Source organism: Triticum urartu, chromosome 1A, assembly GCF_056163025.1.
Source record: "Triticum urartu cultivar PI428250 chromosome 1A, HENAU_Tu73, whole genome shotgun sequence".
Classification (NCBI taxonomy): domain Eukaryota; kingdom Viridiplantae; phylum Streptophyta; class Magnoliopsida; order Poales; family Poaceae; genus Triticum; species Triticum urartu.
The window spans coordinates 12,616,691-12,631,580 of record NC_141873.1 but is presented as its reverse complement, the minus strand read 5'-3'; the positions used below and the strand labels follow the sequence as shown (position 1 = coordinate 12,631,580).

Here is a 14,890-nt window from a genome sequence, read left to right as displayed (position 1 = left end):
TGCAACCTGATGACACTTGTTGGGCTTCAGTGGGCCGGTTTTGCTTGAAGCATCAACATTGTCTGTTGGGCCTGAGACTGCTGGGTATGAGGCCCAGGCAGGTCCGGTTTCCACGAGCGTTTTTCTCGATCGTGCATGCGATTCCATCGATCGTGCTGCTCCGGTTTCGTCCCAGCCGCGCGCTAGGGTTCGCAGGCAAGGGACGGCTGGGTTCCGATCTTCTGGTCTTGGCCGTGCAAAGCGCATCCGCCCTCTCGCCTCTGGAGCCGGTCGGGCAAGGAGCGTCCGGCCGCTCAGTGAGATGACTGGTCGTGGGGCAGCGCCGCCGCCTGCCATGAAAACCAACGCAGCAGGTAGGGGTGGGGCGGCCCCGCCGCCGGTGGCGGGTGCTGGGCGAGGAGCCCCGGCGCCGCCCGGTCAGAGGCCACCGGCGGGTGGTGGAGTTGCGCCGGCTAATCCGGGCCGAGGCGCTGGCTACCCGGGCGTCCGGCCACCGGGGCAACTGCCCCCTGCTGCAGGGCGGGACGGGCTGAGGCCGGCTGCGCCGGGTGGGGCGCCCGCTGCTCAGTCAGCAGCGGGTCATGCTGGCCTTCCGCCGCCGGCGCCGGCCGTGGCTGCAGCGGCTCAGGTGGCCCGCGGCGGTACTGCCCATGGGGTGAAGCAGACACCTTCGGGCGGTCCGACTCGTACTGCTCCTCCGCCCCACTACGTTGCAAGGCCGGCTCAGAATCGCGCGGGTCCGACGCAGATGAGACATAATTCCAGCAGCGGAGAGCCCAATGATCCGCCCCGAGGCTAGTGGGGGGACGACGGGTATGATGCATATGGTGACGGACAACATCGAGGTTCCTCCTCTACGAGTGGAGGTCGTGGATTTGCCTGGCAGAGTGACGGGTCTGCGGAGAGACCGTTTCTCGGCCCTTCAGGCGGTTTTGTCGAGGGGGCCTCAGGCCCGGACAACCGCCAGAGAGGAGGCTATCGTGGCCATCGTGGTGGCCGGGGTGGGGGCCGTGGGAGATATCGCCGACCGCCTCCGCCTAGGGCAGTTGATCCTGCGGCGTCTGCAGTGGAGCCCGACCATGCTTCTACTGAGCTTCCTCCCCAGGCAATGGAGGTGGTGAATGCCTTGGGCAGTGTCGAGGTTCCTGAGGCTGGGAAGGTGGCTGAGGATACTGACAGGCCCGATGCTGAGAGGGTGTCCAAGTATGCGCGCAAGAAGGAGAAGATGCTTTGCTACCGTTGTGGGGAGAAGGGCCACTTCATTGCTGAGTGCGTGGCCGAGCTGTGTGACACGTGTGGCAAGCCGGCTCATGCCTCGGGGGAGTGCCCGTTTTTGTGTGACCAGGCTCCGTCGCTGACTGTGTATGGAGTTTACTGTGCCGAGCTCATGTTTTTTGAATCACCGGCTATGCGAGAGATTCCGGAGGAGACCCCGAGCCTGACTACCGGGGTTGTCAAAGCTACCCAGGGAGAGGTCACTGAGGCTCAGATCGTGCGGAGGCTTCAGGAGCTGGCTCCGGGGGACTTTCGGTGGGAGCTGGTGGTTCTCGAGGATAAGATCTATAAGGTCGACTTCCCCACGGTGGATGACCTGCAGCGGTTGTTGAGCTTTGGTTTGTGTCGATTCCCTGGCACTTCGTGCATTCTGGAGTTCCACGAGTGGAAGAAGGTGGAGCCTAAGGGAAAGCTGCTTACGCAGGTCTGGTTGCGGTTTGTAGGGGCCCCGTCTAAGCCTTTGCAGGATGTTCGAGTGGTGGCCAGTTTGGGCACGTTGGTTGGGAAGACGAAGAGAGTTGATATGGCTTTTACTCGGGCTCATGGGGTGGCCCGGCTTTTAGTCAGTGTTCTGGATATTGAGTTCGTGCCTGATGTGGTCAACTGGACCTATAGGGGCGAGGTGTTCCCGCTCGATGTTGAGTTCGAGGACACTGATCTGTTTGCAGATGCGGTTAATGGGAATGATGTTGATATGCATGAGGGTGATGGCAATGCGGGCGCCAATGGGGCGCAGCCTGATGAGTCCGCACGAGAGGGGTCTAACGCCTCTCGCCCAGATGCTCAGTTGCCCGGGGATGGGACCGGGGTTGAGCCGGCAGCATCGCCATCGGTGCCTATGACCTTGTTGCGGTTCGGGTCTTTTGAGCCAGCATCAGCGCCGCCTAGGCTTTGGAGTGACCGGGTTGACTCCGATGATTTGTTTGAGCGCATGCTTCCTCTGTTGGAGTTTGAGGGGGCTGGCGGTTCTGGTCGCTTGGTGAGGGCCTCATCGGTTAGGAGATGGGGTGGGGGAGCCGGAGGTCGCTTCTCTCTCCCTTCCTTCTCTTGTGGTCGAGGCTCCGGTGCGGATGGCTACCTGTGAGCTGGTGTTGGGGGGAGGGGGGTCGGGGCAGGAGGCCTTGATGTCTCCCCTCCATATCCCGACGCCGGTGACGTCGGTCACGTTGGGGTCGGCCAGTGCTGGGGGAGGGAGCCCGAGCAGGTGGCCTCGGCTCCTGCAACTCCGGTGGTGGCGGCGACTCCTGCGCCATCTTCTGCGTTGTTGGAGGGGCTCGGGCAGGAGGCCCTGGCTCATCCTTCTTCCCCGGCGGTCTGGAGGACCGCCTCTCCTTCGCCGATAGCTCTTCCGTCTGCACCGGCGGATGGGGCGGGAGGAGAGCGTGGGCAGGCGGCCCCCGTCATCCCCTCCCCGTTTGCACCGGTGGCAGAGGACCCCGGCGTGGGGCACCCATCTGTGGGGCTTGGGAGCCCGCAGCCGCCTCCTCTGGTAACCTCGGTTGACCCTTTGAGGGATTCAGCGCCAGGTTTTACTAGGGAGGAGGTTGTTGCTTTTGGCGGGATCCCGGACCCTGTCTCGACGGGGAGACGGACGAGCGCTCGCATCCATGAGCTCCCGGAGGTGGATGATATGCAGCAGCGGTGCGCTATGAGGGCGGCCAAGCTTCACGAGGCTTCATCATCCTCTGGTATGTCCGTCAACGTTTCTAACTCTTTATTGCATTTTTCTAATGAGGATATTATAAATAATGCAAACCAGTTAGGAGTTTCACTAGGTGCCACGGATAGTGAGATCAATAATTCGGTCAATGATCTGTTAGATTTAGAGGCGGAACGTGTCTTAGAGACTATTCGTAATCTTGCAGCAGTTAAACCGATGAATGATGATGAGATTGATGCGTTAGGGGTTAGAGTGCTAGATAATCTGTGTGCGGATCTAGCACCTCCAAATCAGATGGTTGAGGATGATGATGTACCCATCGAGATTGACGCTGATAATTTAAGTCCACCCGGTTATGAGGACTGAGAGGCAGAGCCTAGTAAATCAAAACGTAAGTGGAAACGGAAGATCTATCCTGATTCCGCGGTTCGTAGGAGTGCTAGGATTCGAATTACTAAAAAATTCCATGATGAAATATGAGAGGAATTTTTTGGAATAGCAGAGGTCTGAAGGACTTGGCTAAAAGAAGGTTCCTTGCTGAGGCAGCTTTAGAGCAGAAGTTAGATTTTGTCGCTCTATCGGAGACTGGTAGAGAAAACTTTGCGCCCCAGTTTCTTTCTTCCCTTGTGGGTGGTATTGATTTTGATTGGCATTGCCTCCCTCCGCAAGGTAGATCGGGTGGTATCTTACTCGGTGTGAGATGCGATTCGCTTGAAGTCCGAAGTGTAGTGATGGGTGACTTCGCGGTAAAGTTTCGAGTCAGGTCCAAGATAGATGGTTTTAACTGGGCTTTGGTGGCGGTTTATGGTGCCGCACAGCCCGAGCTTAAACCGGAGTTTCTGGCGGACCTTGTTCGAATCTATGGGTCAGAACAGCTTCCAATTTTAGTTGGTGATTTCAATATCATCAGAAGGAAAGAGGAGAAGAACAATGATAACTTTGACGGCAGATGGTCGTTTATGTTCAATACCATTATTGAAAGCTTGGATCTAAGGGAGATTGAGCTTTCTGGTAGAAAGTTTACCTGGGCTAACGCTCTGCCAAATCCGACTTCTGAAAAACTTGATCAAGTTCTTGCAAGCGTGGAGTGGGAACAAAAGTTCCCTCTGGTTACAGTGCAAGCTCTCTCGAGGGGAATATCCGATCACACACCCTTGTTCGTGGACTCAGGGGAGCCGAACCACGTGGGTAACAAGAACACCTTTTCTTTCGAGATGTCATGGTTCGAACGCGAGGGGTTCTTGGATTTGATTGCCAGGGAATGGGCTAGAGGTGCAGGAGGCGTGACTGCGATCGAGCGTTGGCAGAATAAGATTAGGCATTTGAGAAGTTTCCTATGGGGATGGGCTAAGCACCTCAGTGGTGTGTATAAGATTGAAAAGGATAGACTCCTTTCTCTTATACAGGCCCGGGACATAAAGGCCGAATCCATTATCTTACTGCCTGCTGAGCTTCAGGTTAAAAATGAGGCGGAAAAGAGGTTGAAAGAACTGCTCCGCGAAGAAGAATTGAAGTGGGCTTTGCGTGCTAAAGTGCGCAAAGTGGTCCAAGGGGACGCAAATACTCAATTCTTCCATTTGATAGCTAATGGGAAGCACAGAAAGAAGCGCATCTTTCAGCTTGAACAAGATGAGGGCACTATTTTAGGACAAGACAACCTAAAAACGTATATTACCGAGTATTACAAGCAGTTATTTGGACCCCCGGAGGATAATTGTGTGTCCCTCGATGAGTCTAGGACTGAGGATGTGCCTCAGCTAACGGCTGCCGAAAATGATATTCTGGTTGCCCCGTTCTCAGAGAAGGAGGTGTTTGATGCTATTGCACAGATGAAAAACAATAAGGCTCCCGGTCCGGATGGATTCCCGGCCGAGTTCTATAAAAAGTGCTGGCACATTATTAAGGGGGATTTGCTACCTATGTTCCATGACTTGTTCTCTGGACAGCTTCAGTTATTTCACTTAAATTTTGGAACTATCACATTGCTTCCTAAGAAAACGGATGCTGTGAGAATTGAGCAATTCAGGCCGATATGCCTCCTCAATGTTAGTTTCAAAATTTTCACCAAGGTAGGGACTAATAGGCTCACACAGATTGCGCATTCTGTGGTACAACAGTCCCAAACTGCTTTCATGCCGAACAGAAACATCCTTGAAGGGGTGGTTGTCCTGCATGAAACGCTCCATGAAATCCATTCCAAAAAATTAGATGGAGTAATTTTTAAGGTGGATTTCGAGAAAGCGTATGATAATATAAAATGGCCATTCCTCCAACAGTCATTGCGTATGAAAGGTTTTGATGAAGCCTGGCGCCAACAGGTTGAATCATTTACGCAAAAAGGTAGTGTGGGAATTAAAGTTAATGATGACATAGGTCATTACTTCCAGACACATAAAGGCCTAAGACAAGGAGATCCGATGTCCCCTATCCTATTTATCATTGTGGTGGATATGTTAGCAATTTTGATATGAAGGGCTAAGGAAAATGGTCAAGTAGGTGGATTGATACCTCATCTCGTTGATGGAGGTGTATCCATCCTTCAGTATGTAGATGATACAATTATCTTTATGGAGCATGACTTGGCCAAGGCGAGAAATATGAAGCTTGTGTTATGCCTATTTGAACAATTGACCGGGTTAAAGATTAACTTTCATAAGAGCGAGCTGTTCTGTTTTGGTAGAACTAAAGACGAACAGGAGGCTTATAGGCAATTGTTTGGGTGCGAGTTGGGAGAGTTTCCCTTCTCTTACCTGGGGATTCCAATCCACCATCGTAGGCTGACAAACAAAGAGTGGAAGTGCATCGAGGACCGATTTGAGAAGAAACTGAGTTGTTGGAAGGGTAAGCTCATGTCCTACGGAGGCCGATTAATCCTGATTAATTCGGTGCTCACGAGCATGCCTATGTTTCTCCTATCGTTCTTTGAGGTCCCAGTTGGTGTTAGGAAGAGACTGGACTTCTATCGATCGCGTTTCTTTTGGCAGGGTGATGAGCTTAAACGAAAATATCGGCTTGCTAAATGGGATATCATCTGTAGACCGAAAGACCAAGGGGGTCTCGGTATTGAGAATCTAGAAATTAAGAATAGATGCCTTCTTAGCAAGTGGCTGTGGAAGCTCTCAACGGAGAACGATGCCATGTGTGGGCTCAAATCCTTCGTGCCAAGTACCTCCAAACAAAAACTTTGTCCCAGGTTACAGTCAGGCCGACTGATTCACCCTTCTGGAAAGGTTTGATGAAAGTCAAACAAGCTTTCTTTAATAGGATGAGGTTTGCTATTGGAAACGGCTCTAGTACACGTTTCTGGGAGGATACTTGGCTCGGCGAAACACCTTTGGCCATCCAATATCCGTCTTTGTACCGTATTGTTCAACGACGTGAAGTGTTCGTCGCCTCGGTATTTCAATCTATCCCCCTTAATATTCAGTTCCGACGGACGCTAGCGGGCAATTGTTGGGAAGAATGGCTCTGTTTAGTTAGGAGACTGATGGAGGTCCAACTATCTGAACAACCCGATGAATTACGCTGGAAATTGACTAGGTCTGGAGCATTCACTGTTAAATCAATGTACATTGATGTTATTAATTCGAACTCCATTCCTACCTCTAAGCATGTTTGGGCTGTCAAAGTTCCTTTGAAAATAAAAGTGTTTATGTGGTTTGTCCATAAACAAGTTATTTTAACAAAGGACAACTTTATAAAGCGTAATTGGACAGGACCTACTAGGTGTAGTTTCTGTGATCGGGATGAGACTATCAAACATCTCTTTTTTGATTGCCCGTTGGCCAAAGTACTTTGGCAGACGGTCCACATTGCTTTTAATATCAATCCACCGAATTCTGTTAACGCGTTATTTGGGACATGGCTTAATGGGATTGAGCCTAACTTAGCGAGACACATTCGGGTTGGAGTTTGTGCTTTGCTGTGGACTATCTGGACTTGCAGAAATGATTTGGTTTTTAACAGAATATCATGTATACATTTTTTGCAGGTTTTATTCCGCACTATGGCTCTGATCCGTTCATGGTCGCTACTCACCCAGATGGAGGCCAGGGAGCATTTGGTTACTGGGTCTTTCCGATGGGAGATGGTAGCTCGGGATATCTTCAACCGGTTTGGATGGCGGTCATGTAATAGGATAGACATGTAGTTTACCTATCTAGTTTTAGCCAGCCGGTTGTGGCGTCTGTTCATGGCTAGTGGGTGTTTCTAGCCTTCTTTGGCTCTGTGTGAGCTTTTTTCCTTTTTTCTTATTACTTTTGGAGACCTTGGAACCATGTTGGCACTGTGTTATTTGGTTAATAAGATGGTCGTATGCATCTTTCTGATGCAGAGGCCGGGGAATTCCCCCTTTTCGAAAAAAATAAGAAACCAAGTTTTAAACCATATAATGCAGAGTTGCACACACAGTCAATACCTCCTTTTCTTTTCTATAATTCCATAAGTGAAATTGTGATATATGACGCACCTGCAAAACACAATTACGGAAAAAGGCTTGCGCCCCGCTATATTAATATAGCAACCACCCGAGACAGCCAGAAGTTCGATGCTGGGGCAAACAGCACAATCATGCCCAAAAGAAAAACAAGATAAAAGCAAGAGAAAGAAATGCCAGCAGCACCAAATGAACGAAAGCTGAAGCATCCGCAACCGATGCGCCCACCGGAAACATCCACCATGCTCCAATGCCATCGAGTTGCCGTGAACCAAGCAACACCTTCAGAAGGACTGCGACGACGACGACGACGCTGCTACCCAGACGAATCCTAGGATTTTTCCCGGTACACGGAGGGAAGCGGGCGAGAGGTACTCCCGCCGCCCTTGAAGAAGGTTGATGGCGCCCGCAGGCATCACCGCGTCGGTGCCGGGCGGACCCGAGAGGGTTTTCGCCCTACCCTCATACCCACAACCCAGGACCAACCGGCGGCTCCACCACGCCAACCGCCCACCAACCTGCGCCACCACGGTCACGAGGACACCACCGTCGTCTCTCCACCGCAGACGTTGTGAGGCCGGCCGAACCAAACGAGACCACCGCCGATAGGGACCAGGAGCACCACAGCCACGTGGGAGGGGACAACCTCCACTGGCACAAGCCGTAGCAGACCGGACGCAGGCGCGGGAGCACGCCGGACCCCCTGCCTAGCCAGGCCCAGATCGGGCCCGTTAAGCTCCTGCTGCTGCGCTGCAGCCGACGCAGCGCAGAGCCGTCGATCCCAACGACCGCATCCCGCCAGCCCAGCCGGAGGAGACCCGCCGGAGGCGATACCAACCCGCCCTGACCCATATCGGGCCCAAAAGGGCCCAGATCTGGGCCTGCAGGGCTCCGTCGGCCAACCCCCGCAGCTAGCCGCCATCGCCGCCAAAGGGCCGCTCCGCCGCCGAATCTGCGCCCGATCTACACCGGAGCACCGCCCGCCGAGGCGCACCGTCGCCGGAAACCGCCGCCCGAGCCGGGGAACCGCGAGGGGGAGAGGAAGAGGGTCGCCACGGCGCCGCGCGGGCAACGCCCGGCCACGCCAGCCGGCGGCAGCGGCTGGAGGAGGGGTGGGAGGTGGGGGCTGGGCGGCGAGGGGAGGGAGGGCCACCCCGGTCGCCCCGCTCGGGGGGGGGGGGGTACGGGGAGGGGAGTCGTTTATCCGCGGGCGGGGATCTTTAGTGAAGTCGAGGCTGCAAAAATTTCAGAAACAAAAATAAAGCTGGCTATGTTTGTTGTTTCAAAACAAAAGAATGCTAAGAACTAGATTGCAGACTGAAAAAAAAGGTTGCATAGTGGTAGAGAGCCTACCGTATAGTCCGGCAAGCTTCCCAACCGAATCACCTCAGTAGATACAATAGTTCATGTCAGAACTACCAAATATAAACAACAATGATGAAGCTACATCTGCATTCCGCAAGTGTATCTAACAAGATTAAATATACTAGTCGTCAACCCGTGCAGATGCACGGTCTAAATATTTTATATGCAATAGTGCATATTTCAGGCCTGATCGGAATGAGGCCACGCACAGGATCCAACAGCTCCTGAACAGGCCAATCGGATGGACGCATGAGCTAGCCGATGTGTGGCGCGCGCCTACGTTCCCACGTACAACCCTTCAGAGTAATTAAATAGATGCACACAGTTTCAGTTTATATATCTTTAAGTGATGTTCTTTTTATATTAGAAGAAATCATTAGGATGATGTGGGAGTAAATAAAAAGAAACGCCTGAGGAGCAGAAGACCGAACAAACAACCAAATGAAGAGAAAAGATAGCTAAAAAAGGGAAGGAAATGTACAGCTATCCTAGTTAATTATTAATCTGTATGTTCATTAATAAGGTAAATATTAAAACTGCATTGGTGTAGTTATACTGAGTTTCCATGGTCATCTCATTCTATACTCATCCTTTTGCATAATATGATAGCAATGTAAAATCCAAGTAGATATCAATCTTTTATAGGAATATGTCATTGCGTCTAAGTACACGTAAATATAACAGGAGATAAAACTATCATAGTGCCATCCTTGAACATACCTTAACTTTCAAAACACATACTATAATCCTAGCGAAGTAGGGTTCACATACAATCTTCCCCAAAATTCATTAGATGACTGATATACTATTTCTAACACAGAAATATACAACCTGGTATGAATCTGGTCATTGCAGCCCCAATATTTTTAAGGCTACTCGAATGCGGAATGTTAATTTAAACTTCTCTGTTATACAAAATAAATTATCACTAGTAGAAAACAGGGCTTTGGTCCAGGCCGGGTCAGCCCATTAGTCCCGGTTCAGTCTAGAACCGGGACCAATGGGGGCATTGGACCCGGTTCGTGAGCCCAGGGGGCCGGCCGGGCCACGTGGGCCATTGGTCCCGGTTCGTCTGGACCTTTTGGTCCCGGTTGGTGGGACGAACCGGGACCAATGGGCCTGGCTCCTGGCCCACCACCATTGGTCCCGGTTCGTGGCATGAAACGGGACCAAAGGATCCCCTTTAGTCCCAGTTCATGCCACGAACCGGGACTAAAGGGTTTGCCCAGAGTTTAGTCCCACCTCGCCAACCGAATGGGCGCCCACACCTGTTTATAAGCCCGTCCCTCTTTACGTTGTTGAGCTCCTCTCAAAGTGAAAATAGATGCACCTATAGAGGAAATTGGACCTAAATTCATAAATAGAAATTAATTATGAATTTATGTTTAATTTTTTCTATAAGTGCATCTATGTTCACTAACAGAGAAGTTTTTATTTTTTGTGACCTAAAAGAAAAAAGAAATCACTAAAAACTATAAGTATTTAGTTCTAAGTAGAAATGAAAAAATAAATAGCAAAAAAGAAAAAAATGCCTATAATATTTGTTATGACTAACTAAAATTACCAAATTGAGTAAAGTTATTCATAAACTATTGATTCACACAAATTTTAAAAAATTCAAATTTAAACTATTCAAATTTTAAAGCTAATGGCACTAACAGAAAGTTTATAATTTTTGTGACCTAAAATAAAAAAGAAATCACTACACAACAAAAAAACAAAAAAAGTGCCACCTACTATTAAATAGCAGGAAAAAGATTGACTCAAAAATCAATTTTAACTATTCTACAAAGTGTTTTCACACAAACTTAGTAAACTAGTGATTCATAAACTAGTGATTCACACAAATTTTAAAAAATTCAAATTTAAACTATTCAAATTTTAAAGCTAATGGCACTAACAGAAAGTTTATAATTTTTGTCACCTAAAAGAAAAAAGAAATCACTAAAAAACTATAAGTATTTAGTTCTAAGTAGAAACGAAAAAATAAATAGAAAAAAAGAAAAAAATGCCACCTACTGGCCCAGCACGGCCTGAATACAACTAGAAACCCAACCATGGGCCAGGATTCAGGCCCGCAGCAGGCCCAGTAGGCCCACAGGCATTGCAGTGTCCAATTAGGCCCATAAGCCTGCATTTCAGAGGAGTTCGAGTGGGAAGAGGCAGCGGAGCTTATAAACAGGTGCTGGTCACTCTCAACTAGCGAGGTGGGACTAAACTCCCACCACCGCGCCAGCGCAAGGCCATTGGTCCCGGTTGGTGGCACCAAGCGGGACTAAAGGGGGGAATTGGTCCCGGTTCGTGACAGAAACCGGGACGAATGCCCCCTATAGTCCCGGTTGGTGCCACCAACCGGGACCAAAGGCCGCCGCTTCCCGCCCTTTGGGCTGCCGAAAAGTGGCCTTTGGTCCCGGTTGGTGGCACCAACCGGGACTAAAGGGGGCATTCGTCCCGGTTTCTGTCACGAACCGGGACCAATGCTTCGTCTATATAAGTAGCACTTGTGAAAATTTTCATTCAGTTCGTTCTTCCCCGCCCGACGACACCGCCAGGCTGCGCCTCGCCATCGCCCCTGCCTCCGACGCCGTCCCGCGCGGCCGCAGACGCCGTCGCCGCCCCGTGCCCCCCTGCCTCCTCGCCGCCGACGCCGTGCCCCTCACCGTCGCTGTCGCCGCCCCCTGCCTCCTCATCGCCCGTCGCGCCGCGCCCCCTCACCGTCGCCGTCTCCGCGCCCATCACCGTCGCCGTCGCCGCGCCCCTCACCGTTGCCCCCGTGTCCTGCCGGCCTCCTCGTCGATCGCCGCCCCGGCCCGTTGCGTAATTTCCTAATTTAGATGTGCAGTTAATTTAGATGTGTAATTTAGGATGTAGAGTTAATTGAGTTGTTGTAGTTAATTTAGATGCGTAGTTTAGATGTATAGTTAATTGCATTGTTGTAGTTAATTTAGATGTATAGTTTAGATACAAAAGTTAGAATTTTTTACTGTTCATACATTTTTTTGGTGATATTATTGTTGCATATGCAAAAGTTTGTGTGTTCATATATATGCAAAGAATATGTCAATTTTTTCATAGAATTTTTATGAATTTTTTTTGTTGTAATTTTGTTCATAGATTTTTTATGATTTTTTTCTGTTGTAATTTTGTTCATAGATTTTTTATGATTTTTGTCTGTTGTAATTTTGTTCATAAAATTTTTATGATTTCTTTGTTCATAGAGTTATCTTTGTCAATTTACGTATATGTTCATATTTAGAAGAAAAAGAAGGAGAGAAAAACGGAAAATAAGAAGAGGAAGAAGGAGGAGAAGAAGAAGAATAAGAAGAAGAGGAGAGGAATAACAGGAGAAATAAATAAGAAGATGAAAAAGAAGAAAAAAAAGAGGAGAAGAAGCTTGTCCTCTTTTTTTCTTCTTCTTCCTCTTCTATTCCTTTCTTCTTCTCCTCTTTTTTTCTTCTTCTTCCTCTTCTTATTTTTGTTATCGGGTATGTCGTTGTCGATATACCCCCCTCCCCGATAACTTTTAGTAATTAGTACTACTTAGAAAGTGTTTAATGGAATTAGTTAGAACTAGGTAAAGTTGTTTATTTTTAGTAAGTACTACATTATTCTATTTATAGTAAGTGCTTAGTAGTTGAACTAGTTGATTTAATAAAACTGGTTTATTTTACTATAGAAGTAGTTTATTTTTAGCACGAAAATTAATAGAACTAGTTTATTTTTTTAGTTAAAGCAATTATTCCCGCATCGACGTGGACGATGCCTATCCCGCATCCTCGTCGTCGAGTCGGCGGAGGACGACACTTGCTTGACCAGATGGGCCATGTCCGGGACTGGGCTCCGCCGGGGTGGTACTGGGAGGCGCTACCTTCCGGGGGGCGTAGCTTGGTGAGGAGCCAGCCCGTCGTTGACCCGATCCTTGTTTGGTGGCGGTCACATGGGCCAGTGACGGTGCCGAGGCTTCCGGACACCGCGGAGGTGGTACGTCACCGTGTCAGCGAGGAGGACCAGCACGTCCGTCGCTACGTACATGGTTGCGTTGGAGGGCAGGTTCGAGAATACCTGGCAGGTTCTTCAGGGATCTCACTGGAGCTATGATCCTGTGATGGTTCCTTCCCTTTGGGTGTTCACCGCCCGCGCCGATACCCGTCGGGCGCTACGGTTCTAGCTGTACTGGCGATATGTATGATAGTATTCGACGTGTATTAGTGATAATATTCGATGTACGGACACATGGAGATGATGTAGTTTTTCTTATAATTGAATGCATCCTAATTTGAATACTACTTTATTTTGCGATTTGATTTTTCTTATTGAATGCTCAAATTGGAGAGCACTATGCAAGGCATATGCATATGATTAGTTGAATAATAATGATCTAATTTAGTCTTTGAATTATGAACGTATAGGAAATGTCATCATCAGACGACGGAAGTCTCCCGGGGGAGTGCGACTGGTGCCACGACGATCGAGGTCAGTGCGACAGGCCTCACCTGGACGATGGTCGGCGCTTCAGCATTAAGCTCGAGGAGACCTTCGAAGTTGAAACGGTACGCAACGACGACAAGTGTTTTTTTCATAATTAAGCATGACTTCAACTATTTCAACGTGTAATTTTCATCTTTTACAATTCGAGTATAGTTTATCCCATGCCATGCAAGACGCTATGTCTTGGAGAGGATGGATTTTGAAGACCATGAAAATTTTGAAACGAAGAAAATTCACCTAAGGACCCATCATGATGTGGATTTTGAAGTAAAGTTGTATAATGCTGAGAGCGTAACCCATTTTGGTTGCAAAAATTGGGAAGCATTTTGCAAATTGTATGGTTTTGATGAGGGTATGCTTGTCACCATGGATCTTGGTGATCCTGAAATCGAGCAAGACAATATGGACATTTGGGTCCTTGTTGATACGCCTCCAGTTCTACCGCTATGTGAGTTTCTCAAACATAGTTAATTATTAACTAATTGATATTGTTCATTTCAAAATAGTTGACAGCTTATTTCCATTGACAGCTTATTTTGAAGTATCAAAGAATGTGCAGAAGATGGTAGATAGAACTTACTACACCGATGGCTCTGAGTTAACTTACAAGGAGAAAACTCATCTGGTTGGATTTTGTAATGATCTTGAGAATTACAATATCTACAATCGAACTCCTCAACATTATGGTCAATACGTGCCACTAGTGCACATGTTGAACTACGGTAACTACTATGGAGATACCCTGGTAAGATTTTTTACTATTACGACATCCGTGCATCTTTTTGCATACTTCTAAAACTAGTACATCATTGCTAACTACGAAGTTATTACTATGTTTTTCAACAGAGAATCCTAGAGGATTGTGTGCCTCATTTGATGTATCAGAATGGCGGCAGCCTTCGTGTTTTGAACATATATCCAGGTCATCCTACGAATCTCAACTGTCCATACGAGATTTCTAAAAGAACTGCAGACATGAAAATCAAAGGATGGAAAAAATGTATGGACAGTCGTAAGGAGCTTCTTGGAAGCAAAAGGAAGCGAGGCGCAAGAATTGGAGACAGGATGATCTCCATTCTTCATAATGGAGAGTCAGGGTCTATATTGTTTTATGCTATTTTACCTTAAGTGTGTTTAGGTCCTACCTGATACTGATGATCATGTGCTAAGAACAATTATGTAGGGTTGGGTTCGATGACTATGAGGATGATGATCGTATGACTTATTATTAATAACGAGTAGAAGTTGTATGATGATGCTTGATTAGTAGGACTTGTTATTATATATGATGATGTATGATGCGAGCATGCATGAGTTATTATATATCTGCCCCCTAAACCCCTAAAACAGACACTTTTTTTTAAAAAAAAGAAAAACCTCAGCTCCAGCTAGCTGCTGACGCGTGGAAGCCTTTTGGTCCTGGTTTATGTCATCAACCGGGACCAAAAGCCCCCCTGCCTGGGCTGCCGGCAGCGGCCACGTGGATGCCCATCTGTCCCGGTTCTGGTTTGAACCGGGACTAAAGGGGGGAGGTATTAGTACCGACCCTTTAGTCCCGGTTCCAGAACCGGGACAAAAGGCCCTTACGAACCGATACTACAGACCCTTTTTCTACCAGTGTATGTAAACATCTCATTATTGGATATGAAATACCAACAAAGGGAGAA

At 48.4% G+C, this 14,890-nt stretch overlaps 1 pseudogene; it reads left to right on the top strand.

Annotated features, from left to right (window-relative positions):
* The first annotated feature begins 301 nt into the window (after positions 1–301).
* On the top strand, positions 302–7,069 carry LOC147988367 (uncharacterized; annotated as a pseudogene).
* The last annotated feature ends 7,821 nt before the right edge of the window (positions 7,070–14,890 follow it).